At 32.4% G+C, this 7,314-nt stretch overlaps 1 long non-coding RNA gene across 17 annotated transcripts; it reads right to left on the minus strand.

Moving 5' to 3' along the window:
* Positions 1-428: 428 nt before the first annotated feature.
* On the minus strand, positions 429-6,032 carry LOC127143490 (uncharacterized). Of its 17 annotated transcripts, none has more exons than XR_007814960.1 (6): positions 5,549-6,031; positions 5,195-5,270; positions 4,841-4,916; positions 4,171-4,638; positions 3,450-3,803; positions 429-3,095 (listed from the first exon to the last, which is right to left on the minus strand). It is a non-coding gene; the product is annotated as an uncharacterized LOC127143490 (long non-coding RNA). The 17 variants fall into 17 exon arrangements; XR_007814963.1 differs by having other exon boundaries at positions 3,450-3,487; positions 3,690-3,803; positions 4,171-4,916; positions 5,549-6,030; XR_007814962.1 differs by having other exon boundaries at positions 4,841-4,878; positions 4,955-5,270; positions 5,549-6,030.
* Positions 6,033-7,314: the final 1,282 nt, after the last annotated feature.

Here is a 7,314-nt window from a genome sequence, read left to right on the forward strand (position 1 = left end):
CACCTCTCACCTGACAAACCAAACAGGTATGTGTCCTAAAGACTTACCCAGTCTGAAAAAAAATGTGTTGATGAGCTGAATTATTAATGTTAGTAACAATGCTATTGTTTATTTATTTAATGAGTTTAATATTGAATATAATAATAACAGATTAATCATGTCTATAATTTGTCAGAAAATATTACTAATTATAATATTCTTTTAAATAATTAATTTTTCTTCCTGTGGACTTAAGTATAATTATAAGCACAAGTTAAAACCCTGCTTTCGAAAATGTACTTAAGTGAAAGATTTTATTATGCAGTTCACAGTAACATACATGATTCGACGAGATTAGTTGACAATTAATATGGAAAGTTAAGATAATCATTCTAGTTAATTTTTCCCAAATATTTTTTGTTATTGATTTTTAAAGATGTGATGCTTTCTCTTGTCATATGTGACAATAAACAGTCCATTTTCTGAGACACTGAGACACATTTGGAAAATGTTCTGGTTCAGCTGTAATGTTGAATATTTATCTGTATTTTCATTGTTAAACTGATGATGAGGAATAGGTAATAGTGTATTGATCATTTTCCTTTGTATATTTCTCTTTTTATTTTCTCCTGGTGTCACCACTTCATCCACGATTGCAAAGTCTTTGTACAGTAAAAAAGCTCTTTGAGACCAGGACAGAGGCCTCCAGGTAATTCACAACAGCTTTACATCAACTGTCCAACACAGAGCACTGACATTATTTTCAGTATTTGATCTTCAGTCTTAATAGTTAATTTTTTGTCAAAAAATAGACTTACAGTAATGACATTTATTTACACTGTTCATGAATGTACAGTTCAAAGAAAATGAAGAATTTTAACATCAACTTTCTGTCTCCCTCTCTTTTGCACTTGCTCCTTCTCACTCTCTCCCTCTCTCTCTCTGTCTCTGTCTCTCTCCCTCGCTCTCTTAAGTCTGGCTCACACTAACAGATTTTTAAAATCTTACCTGATATAGAAAACTTGAGAGACCACACACGACAACAAATAATGTCAGATTTCAGAGATTTGTTCTTATAGTGTGTCATGTGCAGAGAGAAGACTAACACAACACACCACACACAAACAGATTCACCACCAACAACCAGAGTCTGGACTCTTAGAACTCCAAATCTCACAGTTTTAGAGTAAACAAACATGGTCAGTGGTAGTTATTTTTTTCAGTCTGACTCTGTCATTACCTCAGCTGCAGTTTGACACTTATTTAACCTCTTGTCTGGAACAAATAGCAACAAATTAAACCTGCTGTAACTTATCAGTCGTAATAACAGACATTTGGCCACAAGGCAACACTTGTTAGAGCTGGTTAGAGTTAAGGTTAATGTAGTTATGAGCACATTTTTCAAAGATGAACATGTCTATGAAGTATTTTTGTGATCATTTAAGCACTTGTGAAACAATTATTAAATAGTTGTATCGTAAGCCGTTAAATGTTTCCAGAGGTGTTAAATAAAGTCTTTGGAAAATGTGCCCATGACTACATTACAGATGATAGAGAAAAAAGTATTTTCTCTTGAACAACAGGAAACCAAAACTGTTTACAGCAGTTAGATGGTGGAGGTCCTTTATCTAATAAAAAACTTTAACACTTTTTTCTTTCATCCACTTCAGGTTTTCAGCTGCTGTTATCTTCTCCTCCTACAGAGACAAGAACACGTTAATCACAGAAACTGGTCAATAAATCTATTTTTCTTTTCCTTAACCGTCCTTAATTATTTACAATACCTAATTACAATTATTTAAAATGATTACATTTTTACAACTCAGTATCACATATTTTAGTGTGTTTTTCTAATTATTACAGTCACAGTAATGACTAGAAATAGTTCTGAAACGATATATAAAATAAGATCCTGCTTTAATTATTAGATGGTTATCTCTCAAATTTCACAGAGATAGATAAACATGAACTATGTAATAAATCTGTTTTACAGCACAGTACTTCACATTTTTAATGCCTTACTAATAATGCCTTACTTAAACATTTTCTGACCATTTTTGACACCTTACTATACTGTGACATTTTTTGATGGCTTTTGACACCTTACTATACTGCAAAATTTTTTGATGTTTTTTTATGCCTTGCTATAATGTAATTTTTTTTTGACACCTTACTATACTGTGGATTTTTTAAAACATTTTCTGGCGCCTTACTATACTATAACATTTTATAATGGTTTTTGACACCTTACCATACTATAGCATTTTTTGACCCCTTACTATGACATTTTTTGATGCTTTACTTTACTGTGACATTTTTTGATGGTTTTAGATGCCTTACTACACTGTAACATTTTTTTGATGACTTTTGACACCTTATTACACTATGACATTTTTTAAAATGTTTTTTGACACCTTGCTATAATGTAAATTTTTTTGATGCCTTACTATACTGTGGATTTTTTAAAATTTTTTTACATTTTTTAACACCTTCCTATGGCATTTTTTGATGGTTTTTGACGCCTTAGTATACTGTAACATTTTTAAATGGTTTTTGACATCTTACCATACTATGGCATTTCTTGACCCCTTACTATGACATTTTTTGACACTTTACTATACTATAACATTTTCTGATCATTTTGACGCCTTACTATACTGTGACAATTTTTGATGGTTTTAGATACCTTACTATAATGTAACATTTTTTGATGGCATTTGACACCTTACTATACTATGACATTTTTTGATGTTTTTTGACACCTTGCTATACTGTAACATTTTTTGATGGCTTTTGACACCTTACTATACTATGACATTTTTTGATGTTTTTTGACACCTTGCTATACTGTAACATTTTTTGATGGCTTTTGACACCTTACTATACTGTAACATTTTTAAATGGTTTTTGACATCTTACCATACTATGGCATTTCTTGACCCCTTACTATGACATTTTTTGACACTTTACTATACTATAACATTTTCTGATCATTTTGACGCCTTACTATACTGTGACAATTTTTGATGGTTTTAGATACCTTACTATAATGTAACATTTTTTGATGGCATTTGACACCTTACTATACTATGACATTTTTTGATGTTTTTTGACACCTTGCTATACTGTAACATTTTTTGATGGCTTTTGACACCTTACTATACTATGACATTTTTTGATGTTTTTTGACACCTTGCTATACTGTAACATTTTTTGATGGCTTTTGACACCTTACTATACTGTAACATTTTTAAATGGTTTTTGACATCTTACCATACTATGGCATTTCTTGACCCCTTACTATGACATTTTTTGACACTTTACTATACTATAACATTTTCTGATCATTTTGACGCCTTACTATACTGTGACAATTTTTGATGGTTTTAGATACCTTACTATAATGTAACATTTTTTGATGGCATTTGACACCTTACTATACTATGACATTTTTTGATGTTTTTTGATACCTTGCTATACTGTAACATTTTTTGATGGCTTTTGACACCTTACTATACTGTAACATTTTTAAATGGTTTTTGACATCTTACCATACTATGGCATTTCTTGACCCCTTACTATGACATTTTTTGACACTTTACTATACTATAACATTTTCTGATCATTTTGACGCCTTACTATACTGTGACAATTTTTGATGGTTTTAGATACCTTACTATAATGTAACATTTTTTGATGGCATTTGACACCTTACTATACTATGACATTTTTTGATGTTTTTTGACACCTTGCTATACTGTAACATTTTTTGATGGCTTTTGACACCTTACTATACTATGACATTTTTTGATGTTTTTTGACACCTTGCTATACTGTAACATTTTTTGATGGCTTTTGACACCTTACTATACTGTAACATACTGTAACATTTTTGAACACCTGGTTTTTGACATCTTACCATACTATGGCATTTCTTGACCCCTTACTATGACATTTTTTGACACTTTACTATACTATAACATTTTCTGATCATTTTGACGCCTTACTATACTGTGACAATTTTTGATGGTTTTAGATACCTTACTATAATGTAACATTTTTTGATGGCATTTGACACCTTACTATACTATGACATTTTTTGATGTTTTTTGACACCTTGCTATACTGTAACATTTTTGATGGCTTTTGACACCTTACTATACTATGACATTTTTTGATGTTTTTTGATACCTTGCTATACTGTAACATTTTTTGATGGCTTTTGACACCTTACTATACTGTAACATTTTTAAATGGTTTTTGACATCTTACCATACTATGGCATTTCTTGACCCCTTACTATGACATTTTTTGACACTTTACTATACTATAACATTTTCTGATCATTTTGACGCCTTACTATACTGTGACAATTTTTGATGGTTTTAGATACCTTACTATAATGTAACATTTTTTGATGGCATTTGACACCTTACTATACTATGACATTTTTTGATGTTTTTTGACACCTTGCTATACTGTAACATTTTTTGATGGCTTTTGACACCTTACTATACTATGACATTTTTTGATGTTTTTTGACACCTTGCTATACTGTAACATTTTTTGATGGCTTTTGACACCTTACTATACTATGACATTTTTTGATGTTTTTTGACACCTTGCTATACTGTAACATTTTTTGATGGCTTTTGACACCTTACTATACTGTAACATTTTTAAATGGTTTTTGACATCTTACCATACTATGGCATTTCTTGACCCCTTACTATGACATTTTTTGACACTTTACTATACTATAACATTTTCTGATCATTTTGACGCCTTACTATACTGTGACAATTTTTGATGGTTTTAGATACCTTACTATAATGTAACATTTTTTGATGGCATTTGACACCTTACTATACTATGACATTTTTTGATGTTTTTTGACACCTTGCTATACTGTAACATTTTTTGATGGCTTTTGACACCTTACTATACTATGACATTTTTTGATGTTTTTTGATACCTTGCTATACTGTAACATTTTTTGATGGCTTTTGACACCTTACTATACTGTAACATTTTTAAATGGTTTTTGACATCTTACCATACTATGGCATTTCTTGACCCCTTACTATGACATTTTTTGACACTTTACTATACTATAACATTTTCTGATCATTTTGACGCCTTACTATACTGTGACAATTTTTGATGGTTTTAGATACCTTACTATAATGTAACATTTTTTGATGGCATTTGACACCTTACTATACTATGACATTTTTTGATGTTTTTTGACACCTTGCTATACTGTAACATTTTTTGATGGCTTTTGACACCTTACTATACTATGACATTTTTTGATGTTTTTTGATACCTTGCTATACTGTAACATTTTTTGATGGCTTTTGACACCTTACTATACTGTAACATTTTTAAATGGTTTTTGACATCTTACCATACTATGGCATTTCTTGACCCCTTACTATGACATTTTTTGACACTTTACTATACTATAACATTTTCTGATCATTTTGACGCCTTACTATACTGTGACAATTTTTGATGGTTTTAGATACCTTACTATAATGTAACATTTTTTGATGGCATTTGACACCTTACTATACTATGACATTTTTTGATGTTTTTTGACACCTTGCTATACTGTAACATTTTTTGATGGCTTTTGACACCTTACTATACTATGACATTTTTTGATGTTTTTTGACACCTTGCTATACTGTAACATTTTTTGATGGCTTTTGACACCTTACTATACTATGACATTTTTTGATGCCTTATTATACTGTGACATTTTTTGATGGTTTTTCACGCCATATTATACTATGACATCTTAAAGCAGCCATCTTACCATTGTTTTCCACAGACATACATATTCACACACTCACACCTCTACACAGTGCTTGTGGGTTAGACTAGATTTTGTGTTTGCTATTTCATTTTCATATTTTGCTATTTCAAATAATGTTATATGTGTACATAGTTCTGTTTATACTGTTCATATTGTTTATAATTTTTATATGTTATTATATATTGTCCTATTTTTATCATACCTTTTTCTGTTTTTGCTGCTGCAACACTGAATTTCCCTGCTGTATCTTAAATAAATACTTCTGAACACTGAATATTGTGTTGGCCTGTTTAATACTGTATGAAAGTGAATATACTATTATAATATTTATTTACTAATAAATACTATACGAATAATAATTTGTAGCCAGAGGTTAGGGTTAGGGTTACGGCTTTTATTCCCTTTTAGCCAGAGGTTAGGGTTAGGGTTATGGTTTTTAGCCAGAGGTTAGGGTTATGGTTACGGCTTTTAGCCCCTTTTAGCCAGAGGTTAGGGTTAGGGTTATGACTTTTAGCCAGAGGTTAGGGTTCGGGTTACAGCTTTTAGCCCCTTTTAGCCAGAGGTTAGGGTTAGGGTTACAGCTTTTAGCCTCTTTTAGCCACAGGTTAGGGTTAGGGTTATGGCTTTTAGCCAGAGGTTAGGGTTAGGGTTACAGCTTTTAGCCTCTTTTAGCCAGAGGTTAGGGTTAGGGTTACGTCTTTTAGCTACTTGCAGCCAGAGATTAGGGTTAGGGTTACAACTTTTAGCCAGAGGTTAGGGTTAGGGTTATGGCTTTTAGCCAGAGGTTAGGGTTAGGGTTACAGCTTTTAGCCTCTTTTAGCCAGAGGTTAGGGTTAGGGTTATGGCTTTTAGCCAGAGGTTAGGGTTAGGGTTACGTCTTTTAGCTACTTGCAGCCAGAGGTTAGGGTTAGGGTTACAACTTTTAGCCAGAGGTTAGGGTTAGGGTTATGGCTTTTAGCCAGAGGTTAGGGTTAGGGTTACAGCTTTTAGCCTCTTTCAGCCACAGGTTAGGGTTAGGGTTATGGCTTTTAGCCATGGATTAGGGTTAGGGTTACAATTTTTAGCCAGAGGTTAGGGTTAGGGTTTACGGCTTTTAGCCACGGATTAGGGTTAGGGTTACAACTTTTAGCCAGAGGTTAGGGTTATGGCTTTTAGCCAGAAGTGAGGGTTAGGGTTACAGCTTTTAGCCTCTTTTAGCCACAGGTTAGGGTTAGGGTTATGGCTTTTAGCCAGAGGTTAGGGTTAGGGTTACAGCTTTTAGCCTCTTTTAGCCACAGGTTAGGGTTAGAGTTATGGCTTTTAGCAACGGATTAGGGTTAGGGTTACAACTTTTAGCCAGAGGTTAGGGTTAGGGTTATGACTTTTAGCCAGAGATTATAGGTTTTAGCCTCAATTATACATTTTAACTGCAAGCTGCAAGTAGAGAATATTTGGCATTTCTGCATTACAAAATAATTTTTGTAATATTAGAAAGCAGTGAAACTCAGCTCAAAAGTTAAGCTACAAAACTT

The sequence above is a fragment of the Lates calcarifer genome, linkage group LG17, assembly GCF_001640805.2.
Source record: "Lates calcarifer isolate ASB-BC8 linkage group LG17, TLL_Latcal_v3, whole genome shotgun sequence".
NCBI lineage: Eukaryota > Metazoa > Chordata > Actinopteri > Centropomidae > Lates > Lates calcarifer.